General features: G+C 42.6%; 1 pseudogene; it reads right to left on the reverse strand.

Moving 5' to 3' along the window:
- Positions 1 to 6,198: 6,198 nt before the first annotated feature.
- LOC120357326 lies at positions 6,199 to 15,473 on the reverse strand (annotated as a pseudogene).
- Between the last annotated feature and the right edge of the window lie 337 nt (positions 15,474 to 15,810).

The raw sequence follows: 15,810 nt of genomic DNA on the forward strand, positions 1-15,810 counted from the left end.
TATTTAATATTAGGGTAATACTAATGATGTAAAGAGAGATACGCAGATCCATTCATCTGCAATAATGCGTTCTTCCTGACCTTCCTCGCCGCTCCACTTCGGCATCCTATACATCTTTCCTTTTACATCATTTAAATTGATTGCCTTGACTACAGTTGATAAATTAGAGCAATGATACACTCCTACAAAACCGGATGTTACCCCAACGTCATACATATTTATTTGTGTACGAAATTTTTGTATAACAAGCAAAGTATTCCCTTCAATTTGCACAATGTTCTTGATTATGCAGATTTCTGAATTGTTAAGTATACAACAATTGTCACGCATGGAAGTTGAAAAAGTCAGATTTCCAACTTGTAGCTTTTTAAATTGCTGGCAAAGTCGAGCGGGAATATTTTCTGTTAGAGGACCATCTGCATGAATTTTGGAGACACAAATTTTAATTCTGTTTTCAACGGGTGCAACAACAAAGTCATTCAATTCGGATATTCTTTTGTAATATTGTTGGAGAGCTAAGTGCGGCTTTCTAATAAATTTGCGAAATTGAGGCATATTATTCTCGTAGCAAAATGCACTAAACGTGTCTAAAGAACCCAATTGCTTAACGTCAGCTACCACGTGTAAAAGGCCATGCACATTGTATGAACAATACTGCTCTCCGTATATCTGCTCACACATATTGACGTAGATTTCCAAAGCTTTTTGGCAATACATGTACATTTCATTTTCTATATTTTCAGAGCTCAAAATGCGCATCACACAATGTAGTAAAATAAAATGACTATAATATTCTTCACCAGAAACATTTTGTAGGACAGCCGGAGCAGTATATAATAGCAGTTGTCTGAATTCGGTAGCCTTAAAGTGATAATACATACTTAATTTATTCGGGCGGCGATTGAATTCAGTGGGACAATATGATTTCAGTTCTGTCATTCTTGAATCAAGAATATCCAACTTCCTTTTGCTTAATTTTTGATGCCCATACTTTCCTTGAATATGAGTATGAAGAACTTTCTTAACATTTCCTATGTATACTAATGCGTTTGAGCCGAGCATTGCAGGAAAAACGGCCACAATACGAGCAAAGACACGAAAAAGTGATGTTGCTGCACGACAACGCTCGGCCACATGTTGCTCAGGTCGTTAAAACCTATCTGGAAATATTGAAATGGGACGTCTTACCTCATCCGCCGTATTCTCCTGACATCGCCCCTTCAGATTACCACTTGTTCCGATCAATGGCGCATGGCCTGGCTGATCAGCATTTCCATTATTACGAAGAGGCCAAAAACTGGGTCGATTCGTGGATCGCCGCAAAAGACGAGCAGTTTTTTCGACGCGGGATTCGTATGCTGCCCGAAAGGTGGGAAAAAGTAGTGGCCAGCGATGGACAATACTTTCAAGAATAAGTATGTAACCATTTTTCAACAATCAATCCTCAAATTTTGACAAAAAACGGCGGTTTTCAATTTGTACTCCTAATATATAACTCATTTCTTGCAAATGATACAATTTCTGATAAGTCAGTATCATTTATATTAGCTACAATGATTTCATTTTCGAAACCGAAATTAATTATTAATAAATTTTTTAAAGTTGAAGGGATTTTTAAATTCAAAGCTGTTTCAGCTTGCGTAAAAAAATCTTCTGAACAGGTCGATTGCTGCGAATCCTTAAGTTCTTTTGCAAAATCGTCGGTATCTATCATCTATAAAATACACATTTTTAAGATAATAGTTTAGTATAATTTATGTACCTATACATATGGTTACATACACATTTTATTTTAATAGTAAAAATGATACCATAGACTATAGTTTGTTAAATACAATAATATATCATTTGTGTTGTTCTTAAAAATGTATTGCTAAAAATAATTTTAACACTAAGTTGCGTCCTCGATTGCTTCGTATGACAAGTGATAAGTTGTGAGACTAGAAGAAAATTTATAAACTTAAATTTAAAAATAAATGTTTATTTACTACTGAATGAAGATTGAATTCTAATAGACTTGATAAAAAAACATAATTGTATAAAATTATAAAGAAATACGTAAGGTTACATTTTTGGTTAGAAAATAAAACCCTAAATTAATTGCATTTAACATATATAACACTGCAAGCTCTTTCTAATGTTCTGAAAATACGAACCTTTTTGTGAAACAGCAATGCAACCAGTATGTAAATAATAGTGGAATAAGTATAAAGTTGGAATCAAAAATCTAGTATTGCGTCTGATGGTTGCATCAGCAATCTTGCACAAATTTTTGTAATGGACAAACGTGTCCGCACACGACATGGATTATATAGAATCCGCACCCCAAACAGATTCTATAATAGTCTAAATGTAAATCTTGTATCAGTGTAGCAGAATATAATCTAACAGGTAACCGAGGAGACCGTTAAAGACACGATTGCGAATCGAGCGATTTAGGTTAGGATTCGGCACGTTCAGTCGATAATTCAGTCGATTTTTCAGTCGATATTTGGCACACGAGATAATGAAATAAAAGGAAAGTATCATTATAAACTGAAATCTGTATTCAATTTCTTTAAAATTGATAATAATATTAATTAATACCTAATAAAATTTAATAATATATAATAAATATCTATTAATGCCCATCTAATAATACATAGTAATGCCCACTAATGCCCACTAATGGCTACCAATGTCCACTAATGCCTACTAATTCCTACTAATTCTTAAGTAATGCCCAATAATGTTTCAATCCTGCCAAAAATGTGCGATTAAAACTGATTAAAACGGAATCCTTTTTAATCGGTTTTAAGCATGTTTTAATCGATTCAATCCACGAGCGGATTAAAAAATAATCGGTTTTAATTCTATACAAATCGTAATTGATTTTAATATCGCTTTCGCGAATTATTTCTAATCCGAAATAATTACATTCTAATCCATACTGTTGTCAATCCAAATACATTTGAATAATCGAACGGATATATAATCCAAAATAATCCGCTTAATGCACATTTCTATCAAAGGTTTAAATTTAATCATTGGTTAACTTGTAGGATGCTGGCAACTCCGAAATTTAAGCATTTCTACTATATTATATGCAATAATTATATTAGAAATTTTGACATTGTCATTCTGTAAATTAACCAACAATTAAATTTCAACCACGTTAGTATACCTGGACATAAATTGTAGATTTTTTAAATAAAAAAAAGTTGTTTATTACAATAATATTTCTTATTAATAATTTTAACTATATTGAGGTTTGCATAACATTTGCATTAACATTTTTTTAAATAAAATGTACAATAACATTTTTTTATAAACAGCATTGTATTTATTACCATATTATTGAATCTCATCTACATTCGGAGGTTTGCATAAATATCTAGAATATCCTACATCTACATGAATAATCTTGCTTTTTACATCACTTATTGGAACTATTGAACTATGTACATAATCTTCTGATTCTATCTTATCCATGTACGATACATGTACGAACGGTTTGTTGGAACTGATTGTAATTTTTGATATTTGAATGTGACAGTTATTATTTAAGAGAATGATGTGTAATATTTGTCCATATTCACCTGAATGCAACTGAACCATTGTATCGCTCGTCCTTCGTGCTTTACGATATTTTTGACTGTGAAATACGACACCTTTAACGATACACTTTTTATACGCTTTATACATCCCATCATCGCATTTTACTCGATAACATTTGCCAATTAAGACAACATTGTTTTCTTCATACGTGCCGGAATTGACAAATGTTTATATTGAAATAAATTTATGCAGTATTCACGCACGCCAGATATATCAGAATAATCTATGTTATTCGTTAGAAAGAGCAATATCTCCAAGGACTTTTTTGACATTTGTTGGTCAATTCCGTTCGGACCAATCATACATTGTTTCAATTTGTATATATTGCTCTCAAAAGGAAATGTTAAAGATGACCACAAAGGACCCGTTTTCTTTACAGATTGTACTATATGCAATAAAGCGTGCACATTAAAAGTCATCTTTTGTTGTCCATAATATAATTCGAAATAGCCAACAAACTTCAACAAGTTATGTTCACATTGTTTTAGTTCAGTTGCAGTTATATATTCAGTTATATATTCAGTTATATATTCAGTTTGTAATAATACGTACATACTATTTATAAGTAAAGAATAATGTGTGAATGCATCCTGATTTAAAATGCCCTTAAGGCATGGCAAACTATAATATAATAACCATGATTTTTCCGCTGATGCTTTCCATTTTGCGCGATCATGTAAAGATTCTGGAAGTCTATGAATATCTTGTGTCGGTTTAATTAAACTCAAATGTTGGTTAACAATACGAGGTGTGTTCAAAAAATACCGGGAATTTTCGTTTTTTGAAAAAAAATATTTATTTATTCGTCTACATTAATGTTGTCGCCTTCAAAATAGTCACCATTAGATATTATGCACTTATGCCAGCGCTTCTTCCAATCCCCGAAACACTTCTCAAACTCGATCTTTGGGATAGCCTTTAGCTCTTTCAGCGATGCGCTTTTAATGTCATCTATGCTTGTAAAACGACGGCCCTTTAAGGTTCTCTTTATTTTTGGAAATAGGAAAAAGTCACACGGAGCCATGTCTGGCGAATATGGAGGCTGGGGCATCATTACAGTATTGTTTTTGGCCAAAAATTCACGAACAAGCAATGAAGTGTGAGCAGGTGCATTATCGTGGTGCAAAAGCCATGAATTGTTTTTCCATAAATTCGGGCGTTTTTTTCAGCGACTTCTCTGATTGTGATTCGGCGATTGTTCATAACCATTTCTTTCACTTTTTCGACGTTTTCATCGGTTCTTAATGTGCTGGGGCGTCCTTGGCGTTCGTCATCTTCAACGTCTTCACGGCCATCTTGGAAACGATTATACCACTCGTAAACTCTTGTTTTACTCATAGCAGACTCACCATAAGCCTTTGTTAACATTTCACACACTTTGTTACATTTTATGTTATTTTTTACGCAAAATTTGTGTTCGGTATTTATAATGAGTTTCGAAGTTACTCATGAGTTGTGATTACTATAAGTAGAATTTATTTTCTTTGCTTTCATTGCCAAGCGTGCTATGCTTAAGTTTCCCGCGCCCTCTAGTCTTCGCTCACACACAGGCCCGTCATCTTCGCGGCTCTCCGGTAGCCTTCGTTCGCGCTCGGCTCTCGAGACGCTCTCTCTGCAAGAAGCCGTCCGACAGATCGGATCGTTTTACGCCGGCTGTGAGTAATCTCTCGATTGAGATGTAAGTGCTCGTTCTAGTGTGCTCAATTAATAAAGAAAAACTAAGAGAACATCAGTCTCTCGGCCACGTTTATTGTGACGGCCCATTTATCCCGCAAGCCAACGTGGAGCGCATCTACGGCGCAACCTACAATTTGATACAAATTCTTTGATCCATTTTTTTTCAGAAACGAAAATCGCCGAGCTCATAAAAATACGTGTAACCTTAGCGGCTGCCAGAGACAAAGTAAACAATGAATACAGCTCAACATTTCAGCATACTTCAAGGGTATGTATACCAACATAAACAAAAAAAAAATTTGACTGTCGGACTCTCCAAACTCGCGAAATTTAAAAATTCCCGTTACTTTTTGAACACACCTCGTATTCCGGTCAGCTTTATTTAACTTAAAACACGACTTAGGTTCTGAAGTATACTGACTCCAAATATATTTGCTTACACCACAGAGAATACCATGCATGTATTCGTAAGCAAATGACCAAACCATGTCAATTTGTGGAATTTGAGATACTGAGATATCACCTCGTACGCCCATTTCACTATTTTTATTTAAATCACGCACAACTTGAACATTCTTTTGGTGACTGTCAGCAGTCCGTAACGGTGGATCATTTTCACGTACGGGATATCTTATTCCGTGTATTTCTGAAATGTATTCTCCGGGATGGTAGCACCAACTGCAACCATATCTTCCGTTAAATTGCACTCTATTTTGCATAATTGGACGGCAAACGGAATCAACGGAACACACTAAAGGACAAAATTTCACACGAATCTTTTCATTATTAGGACCACGAACACTAATACCGGTGTTATAAAGATGAGAAATTTGATCATTGAAATTAAAAAAATATAAGTTTAATAATTTGCTGTTCGGTTCGTGAGTACACATTAGTAGACCGGCTAAAATAACATATTTAAATCTAATCTTGGGTGGTAAACAATTTAAAATTATTTGCAGTGGCCAAAAACTTCGTTTCCCACTTTTGGTTAAAGGGGCGCCATCAGTACTATAATTGAATGTAGCTATTAAATTTCCATCTTTCGGAATATTTTTATAAATTTTACTGTCATAAATGTCTGTTATAACATTGGAATTATTGGCATGACAATTAATAATAATAATAATAATAATGGAGACTGAGGGGGCGGTCCTCGGATCGAAGATCCGCCTACGACACGCAGACTGTTGTCCATTGTGTCACCCTCCAGTCGTTAGCCGCCTATGGGAACCCCGATTCCCTCCAGAAGAGACTTAGATCCCTCATAGGTAGCCTGCTAATCTGCCCTGGTTCGGGAAATGCCGAGCCTAGTAGTTTTGGTCTTACCCCGCGTAGACCGGACAGTCGCAAAGAATGTGGAGACTTGTCTCCTCTTCCTCCCCACAAGCCCTACACTCGGTCGTATCGGAACGGCCCAGCCTGTGCATGTGGTAATTGAGGGCTCCATGGCCAGTCAGTATTTGCACCACTAGCCTGGCGACCCTTCTGCTCAAGGACCTTATGTACCGGACTACTCCCTCACTGGGTGTTTCCCCCAGTAGAGCCCCGGCCTGTCGACACCTGGTCCTCAGCTCATTTTTCCAAAACTCGAGGTGCTCGTTCCGCAGCCAGGTCTGAAGCCTCTCCCTGCCAAGGTAGAAAGGGACCCCCAGCACCGGTCCCGGCCCGAACACCTCCATTCTTGATGCGGCCCTGGCGAGCCGATCGACCTCTTCATTGTCTTCAATCCCCGAGTGACCGGGGACTCAAGTCACGATGACTTCTTTGTCCTTCGCCAGCTCCTCCAGTGCATTTCTGCAGTCCCAGACCAGCCGCGAGGTGTAGATCAGAGCTTCGAGTGCCTTGATGGCAGCTTGACTGTCCGAACATATTCTCACGCGCCCACCTGTCTCCTTCACTTCCAGGGCCAGTTGGGCACATCTCAGGATCGCCACAATCTCCGGCTGGAAAACCGTGGCGTACCCATCCAGGAGCAGGCTTTCCGCCACCCTCCTCTGTCGGCAAACAATGCCCGCGCCGGAGCTCGTACCCGTCTTGGAGCCATCTGTGAACCAGACGACACCGTCCCAGGCCTGAACCGGTGCTCCGGGTTCAATCTCGTCCGCGGGCCCTGTGACCTGCACTTTAAAGCACCTGTCCAGGGCCCGAACTGCTGGCATCCTGTCCTGCCTCATTCTGAAGATGGAGTCGGTCAGCACGCCGCTGGGGAACATAGTATGCGCAGTCCCCTCCTTCCACTTCAGTTCGCAGGCTAGTCGGTGTGCAGCGATCGTCGCCGCTTCCATGACCACATGGTGAAATGGTTCTATCCCAAGCAAAATGCCCATGGCTGCCACCGGCGTGGTTCGCATCGCACGCAGGGCCACTCTTAGAATCAGAGCCCTGATGTGCTCGAGCGCCACCACCGCCGCTTTCTTCCGCGCCCTAGGCCACCACACAACTGCTGCGTAGGTGAGCCTAGGTCGAAGTATAGCAGTGTAGATCCAACAGATAATCTTGGGCTTCAGCCCCCACGTCTGGCCCACGATTCTCCTGTACGTCCAGAAGTAGGAGCACAGACTCTTACAGCGGCTTTCAAGGTACTCCCTCCAGGACAGCTTCTTATCTAGGATCACTCCCACATATTTCACTGACTCAGCTGGGGCTAGCCTTGTACCTTCAAAGATGGGCCCCTTTATAGTGCCCATTTTATATTTGCGAGTGAAAACAACGAGCCCCGTTTTCAGCGGATTCACTGACAAACCGGTCTCCCTGCACCACCGCTCTACTATTCCCAGTGCGTTCTACATGAGCTCCAAGAGAGGCCCGAGAAAGGGTCCTCGCACTAGCAGAGCCACGTCGTCAGCATAGCCCTGCACGAAGAAGCTCCTCTCACTCAGTCCCTCAAGCAGCCCATCCACCACCAGGCACCATAGCAGTGGAGAGAGTACCCCGCCCTGGGGCCACCCCCTCTCCAGTCATCCACTGACCCTCGTTGTTCCCGACGAGGCTACAACTGGTCGCCCTAGCATGCCCCTGATCCACTCTACGAGTTTCTCCGGCACATCCCTGAGCAACGCTTCTTCACACACTACCTTGTGCGGGGTGTTGTTAAAAGCAACCTCTATATCTAGGAAGGTGCCCACCGCATAGCCGCCTCTCTACAGTTGCCCCTCAATAAACGACACAGTCTCATTAAGAGCCGTCTCCGTGGAGTAGCCCATGCGGTACGCGTGATGCGCGCAGTGCAAGGGACGTCGCAGGAGAAGAACGTCCCTTACATACGCGTCGACCAGTTTCTCCAGAGTCTTCAGGAGAAACGAAGTCAGACTTATCGGTCTGAAGTCTTTAGCAGAGGAGTAGCTCACTCTTCCCGCTTTTGGGATGAATACCACTCTTGCTAGTTTCCATGCGCTAGGCGTATGGCCCAGAGCCAAACATGCCCTCAAAGTCCTTGTCAGAGGTCCCACGACCAGCTCCAGCCCCTCCTGTAGAAGAGCCGGAAATACTTGATCTGGTCCCGCCGACTTAAAGGGTTTGAAGGTGTTTATCGCCCATCTCACATTTCCGGGCTTGACAATGCTGGCCGCTAATCCCCAGTCCGCCTTGCGAGCCCTGCGCGAGCCCGCCGCATCATGGGCGAACAGTTCACCATGCTCTCTGCGAAAGCCCGGAAAGCTGGCCTCCACCAGGTGCTCCAGACATCGCTTCCCGGTCACTATTGTCCCATCAGGGAGACTAATGGAGTCCAGGACGGAGTCTGGGTTTCTGGCTAGGATCCTGAATAGTCTTGCGGTCTCGGGCACGCCCTCTACCGACTCGCAGAACTCTCTCCAGCTCTTTTTCTTTGCCCTTACCACGGAGTCTCTGTAGTCTTTCTGGGCCCTTCTGTGAAGTTCCCAGTCCGACTGGCGGCCCGTGCTCCTGGCCCTATTCCAGGCCCTCCGAGCCGCACTTCTGAGCTCCTGCAGCTTGTAATTCCACCAGGAGTTGCCCCTGGAGTTCTTAACCGCCCTTTCTGGGCAGTTCCTTTCGTAGCTCTCTACCAGAGCCCTCTGCAGATGATTCACGCAGAGCTCCAGTTCCTCCGCAGTCCCGTGCCTCCTTGGGAAGCCCTCGAGATGGCATTTCAAGTCCACCCGATAGGAATCCCAATCAGTCCTTCTGGGGTCCCTAAACGTCGTCACTTCACCTCTGGCCCAAGCCAGCTTGAAGTTGATTTGCCTACGGTCTGACAGTGAGGGTTCGCGCGAGACCCTCCATCCGACCACGTCCCTCGATATACACCTAGAACAGACAGTAAGATCGAGAACCTCTCTCCTCACCGCCGTGCAAAAGGTGGGCTCGTTACCTCTGTTGAGAATCTCCAGGTCCGTCGACGCTAGAAATTCTAACAGCTTCCTACCTCTATCGTTGATATCCGTGCTACCTCAGACCGTGTGGTGCGAGTTAGCATCGCAACCCACTATCAGGGGAAGCCGCTCACTCTGGCAGTACTCTACCAGTCTAGTCACCGGTTCCGGCGGCAGTGGGGCCCCCTCGTCATGGGGAAAATACGCGGAGCACACCACCACCCTCCTCCTGCTTCCCAAGGCGTCGGCGACATCGAGCTCGACCGCTACCACATCTCTGGAACATAAATGCGGGATTAGTCGAGCGTCAACGCCCTTCACCGTTATGCAGGCTCTGGGCTTTTTAACTGTTGGAGGCTTAAATAACCTCCCGCATGCTGCCATGCCACTGATACGGCCCCGGACGAGCCAAGGCTCTTGTATCAGTAAAATGGCTGTGTGCACCGCAGCTTGTTTCCTCGACAGAATCGCCGAGGCCCCTTTGCTGTGGTGCAAGGTAATTTGAGTAAAGGTCACCCCGGGACGATCGAACTTTACGATTCGTCCATGGGGGGCTCCTTCTCGCCCTCCCTATCCCCACCTTGAGCCCCGCTCTCCTTGAAGGTGACCTGGTCGACCCCGAGGTAGGGCTTGAAGTCCAGCGCCTTCAGCTTGAAGACGCTGGACTCTGGAATCCTGAGAACCAGGTTTCTACCATCCCTGGTAGCCCCTACGTTCTCAGCCATAATCTTCCAGCTCCCGGTGCTGAGCCCAGGATTCTGCCTCTCCAACCGCTCCAGGACCGCGGCCGGTTCATCGGGAGCCCCCGGGACCCAGATCACGGCCCTGTGCTGCCTTTGAAGCACCTCCGGGCCCACCACCCTGAGCTTGGCGTTTTCCCAGGGAGAGATGTTCCCCATCTGCTGAGCGAGCCAGATTAGGGGCGCCTCATCCCTGCCTAAAACTACCGCGGCCCCTCCCCTAAGGTAGGTACAACGGAAGCATGGAATGGGTCCTTCCCGGATCCCACTGATTGCCCTGCTGACGTCCAGCTTCAGGAGAGCCAGCCGCTCAACGGTGATTTCCTCCTCGGGATAACCCTCGGGGATGATAACCCTTGTTAAAGGGTCCACCGCCTCGGCATAGGTCCCACTGCGTTGAGCCCTATGCTTCTTAGCGGGTCCTTCCCCCCGCCTCTCCCTCGGCGTTGCTACCGGGGGGGTCACGGTGCCCGAGGAGGTCCCACACTTAGACCTTTCTCGTTCCCGTTTAGCCCTCCTTTTCTCCACACCAGAGCGGTTCCTCTTGCCAAGAGGGCCCGCCTCTGGCGCGGAGTTTTCCTCTGAGACGATGGCAGTGGTGCCTCCGGAGCCCGGGCGAGCCCCATCCGCACCCACCGCCCTCTCCTGAGAGCCAGAGCCGACGGCGGTGGCGCCTTCAGAGCCCAGGTGAGCCCAGTCCGCAGCCCCCTCCGCCGCCTCCGCACTGGAGGTCCCGCGCTGCGAGCCCTCCATCTCCTCTACAACGTCTTTAAGGTACTTTAGAGTTGCCATTTTGGTCCCACGAGTACCTAGGGAAATAACGGTCCGCCCACACAGAGCCCCGGATGCGTGGGTAAAGCTACTTACTCTGGGGTGTCGCCTGATGCCCCAGAGGCATCGTTCAAGACACTGCTCCCTCAGTGCCACGCAGCCGTCGCCACGATAGCTTACAGCTTGGCTTAGGGAGCTGGTCCGCGGTAACGGCTTTCCTGACCCCACGCAGGGTTTTACACCAGGGAGACCAGTTATAACCGCCACTAACCGGGGGTACCCCAGACCCACGCAGGATTTCATCCCTGGGGGACCCGGGCCCTTCCGGCCGTTCTCCTATCCGCCACCCGGAGACGCGCCCGGTAGGTAGCTCAACCCCCGAGTGGCATGACAATTACTTTTTGATAAAATAAAATCGAATATCTCAGTTTTAATTGCTTGATATGAAAAAAGCATTGCTAATTGATATCTTATATCAAATGACATGAAATAATTATTGGATGTCAATGAAATTACATGTTTTTCTCGACAAGAATAACACGTTACAGATTGTCTTGTAAAATTATTTCTTGAAGTCGAATACATAATTTTCATATGACACTTGTCGCAGAAATAGTGATAAATTATTTTGTCGTCTGGTGGATCAAATGCTTTACCTAAAGTATACTTGGAAATATTAATTTTTTCGAATTTTGGCCCGGCAAATAATTTTATCATGTTTATAAGCGCAGATTTTCCAACATCTGATAGCCTAAATCGAAGTGAAAATGCAATTACTAATGTTATTACGTCTCGTATAGTCAACTTAGACTCTGAAAATAACACGATATCGTTGAATGCGACCACGTCTTCTTTACTTGTTTCCTCTTCGATATGTTCATAGTTGTCATCGTTTTTGATAGTATAATTATCCTCTTCATCTTCATCATTATTTATTTCATTTTCATTGTCAATGCAATCCATGTCACTGAGATGTATCGTCGTTGTTAACTATGTCGTCATTATCTTTATTTCTTGCTGCCGTTGCCATCAATGGAGAATATCGCATGGTACTATTATTCGCAATATTAGATGTACTGCAATCCTCAAGTTGTTTGACAGTGTTGTTGCTACCATCTTTAGTATTATGTATTTGATGGACTCCAGTATTACCTAAATCAAAAATTATAGAATTTTCAAAACCATAATGTAGAATAAACCCTGTTAAAAATAAAGCGATTGTTACAAATAGATTTTTATTTTACATCTTTATATCTATTGAGCATAAAAAATAAAAAACAAATAAAATCGTAAAACAAATAAAATCATATTAATGCATAATGTCTTGTGTATAGATTTTATATATATATATATATATATATATACAGGGTGTTTCAGACCACCCGTACACCCCTTTTCTCTTCGCAGGATTAGGACCAATCAAAAATATGTTCAGACGAAAGTTGTAGGGTTTCAAAAGATCTATCCAATGATCTTATCAGTTTGACCTTGGATGGCGTCGCCAAGGTCAGATCGAAATCACATTAAGTTTTTTAAATGGAACACCCTATTTTTGATTCCAGAATCTAATAGCTGGTGTCAAGACCTTTCCAAAACACTATAAGAATGTTTATTTTCGTTGACTACTTTCCGAGTTGTGCGGCTTGAAAGTTACACTACCGCCAGCATCAGCATTACTCAACATGTACCATGTGGTGGTTACTTAGTCGGATTTAATCTTGTGTGTGGGTGTGTGCATACGTGCATGCGTATGTGTATGGGGGAGGAAAAGGGGAGTCAAAGTTTTATGTACTCTGCTTTTGTTTATTAACTGGATTGATTATGTTTGATAATCAATCATGTCCAGATTGACTGTATGCATTTTCCCGTGCTTAGCATTATCCAGAATGAACGACGTGGACGTGACGAGAAATTCATCCCATTGGGGTGCTTGATTCACGTGAGTCCCCTTGCCTCTCACGTTTGGGGTGCTTGATTCACGTGAGTCCCCTTGCCTCTCACGTTTGGGGTGCTTGATTCACGTGAGTCCCCTTGCCTCTCACGTTTGGGGTGCTTGATTCACGTGAGTCCTCTTGCCTCTCACGTTCGGGAATGAATGAGTGTATGTTTTGTTAAGCGACTAAATGTTCAAAGTGAGCACCATTCTCTGCGATGCAAGCATCAACTCTATTTTGAAAATCATTGGTTGCTCGAAGAATTTCCTCGGCACGTAAGGATCGAATTGCTTCACTTATTCTACGAATCATATTATCCCTCGTAGTCGGACGTTCATGATAGACCAAGTTTTTTATCCTTCCCCAGAAATAATAATCAAGGACGGTGAGATCTGGTGATCGGGGTGGATAATTGATTGGACCGTATTTGCCTATCCACTTGTCGGGGAACATAGTATTTAATGCCGCACGAGCAACTCTCGATGTATGAGACGGACATGCATCTTGTTGGAACCACATGTTCAGGCGCAATTGCAGAGGAATATTTTCTAGTAAGACAGGAAGATCTGTCATTATCAAGGCGGAATATCTATCACCGTTTAGATTTTCGTCAAAGAAAACAGGACCTATGATTTGACTTCCAATAATTCCACACCAAACATTGACTTTCCAAATGGTTTGATGATCTACTTCTCTCAACCAGTGAGGATTATTTTGTGCCCAATAACGAGAGTTCCAAGTATTAACAGATCCATCACTTTTAAGTGTACATTCGTCAGAAAATAAAATTTTCAAGTGGAAATCAAGTGGTTGCTGTCTTATAAAGTTGCAAAGTACAAGTCTCTGTCTAATATCGTTATAATTCAACGCTTGATGAACAGACATTCTGTAAGGGTGAAATTTGTTATTTTTTAGAATGCGCCAAACACTGATTTTACTAACACCAGAATCTTGTTCTCGTCGTCTTAAAGAATCATAAGGGTTCAATTCTGTCGATGCAAGTATTTCCACTGTTCTTTCATCCATAATCGGACGACGAATTTGTGTACCTTTGTTATGTTGAGGCTGAACGACACCTTTTATTTTGATTCGTTTAGCCAAACGTGAAAAAACATTTCGCGAGTGAGGAGTCCGATCAGGATAACGTTCCCGCCACAATCTTTCCGCTGCAATGAATGTACCTCGACACTCACCTAAAATTAGCAGCATATCATATGCTTCTTCATTGGAATAGGACATGGCTAAATAAACCTAGACTAATAAAGAGGGTCGGATTTTTGTTGCGCGATTGATACTGATATGACGGTTATTGAAGACGTAGGTGACAAGTTCGAGAGAGTTATTGTCACTCGTGTTGAGTTGAGTCACAATAGCGTTGTGGTGAATACATCTCTACTACATCCTATGCAAATAACAATATGTATAAAATCACGAGTTAGACATCGTTACGCAGAAAGTCGCGCTCGTTATTGCTCGTGTGCTACCGTTAAAGTAATAATGTAATTACATAATATTATGACATACATATGTATGTGACTATCTACGGTCGCGACAGCTAACTTTCGCGATTTTTCATGATCTGTTTTTGTTGGCTCGGCTCGCGTGTTTACTTTCTTTGTGTCGGCTGCACGGCTTTCTGCGTAACGCGTGATTTTATATTGTTATTTACATGGTGTTGGCGGTAGTGTAACTTTCAAGCCGCACAACTCGGAAAGTAGTCAACGAAAATAAACATTCTTATAGTGTTTTGGAAAGGTCTTGACACCAGCTATTAGATTCTGGAATCAAAAATAGGGTGTTTCATTTAAAAAACTTAATGTGATTTCGATCTGACCTTGGCGACGCCATCCAAGGTCAAGCTGATAAGATCGTTGAATAGATCTTTTGAAACCCTACAACTTTCGTCTGAACATATTTTTGATTGGTCCTAATCCTGCGAAGGGAAAAGGGGTGTACGGGTGGTCTGAAACACCCTGTATAATATGATAAAGACTCTCGAAACAAAAATATAAAAAATATAAAAATATAATGCGTAGGGCTAATGAGAGTGCAGCGCGGTTGATTTTGCGCGGAAATAAATAGTCATTTATAGACTGAGAATCATTTTATCAGTCGACATTAATCTTTGAACGTTTTAATTTTCTTTGGAGTCATCATCAGCAAAAAATTTTGAGTACATAAATCAGGAATTTGTAAACACTCCTATCCTTTTAACGAATCAGTGCACCAGCCATCGCCGATTCTATGTGGTTGTCACTACCGGTTTGCCGATTCCGAAGTGAAAATTATTTAAACGTGATAAGGGGAAGTTTTGATCACCCTATAATTGATGTTATGTAATAGTAACTTTAAAGAGTTGTAGATTGGAGTGACTTACCATTAAAAATCGACGACGACTCGCGAAACCATGGATAAGGCATTTGACAATAGTAATTATCGCACGGAATTAGGGAAGACCACAGTCAGTACAAGATGTTTTCAATCGAGCGGTTCCCAATCGACTGGTCGTTAAGCGTACATAAAGCAGGTCGGAGATACATTTATTCAATAAGATATAGACGAGCAACTCAAAACAATAAATGGAGGAGAATATAAGTCGTGGAGAATATAAACATAAGTACGTGATTCCACAGTGAAGAAATGTGTCCGTTGATGGAGTTGGTCAGAAAGGATTGAGTAGATAAATTAATACATAATTATTTAAAAAATACAAAAGATTCGGATCATATAAATACATAGATAAATTAAATACATAAA

This window comes from Solenopsis invicta, chromosome 3 (assembly GCF_016802725.1).
Source record: "Solenopsis invicta isolate M01_SB chromosome 3, UNIL_Sinv_3.0, whole genome shotgun sequence".
Classification (NCBI taxonomy): Eukaryota; Metazoa; Arthropoda; class Insecta; order Hymenoptera; family Formicidae; genus Solenopsis; species Solenopsis invicta.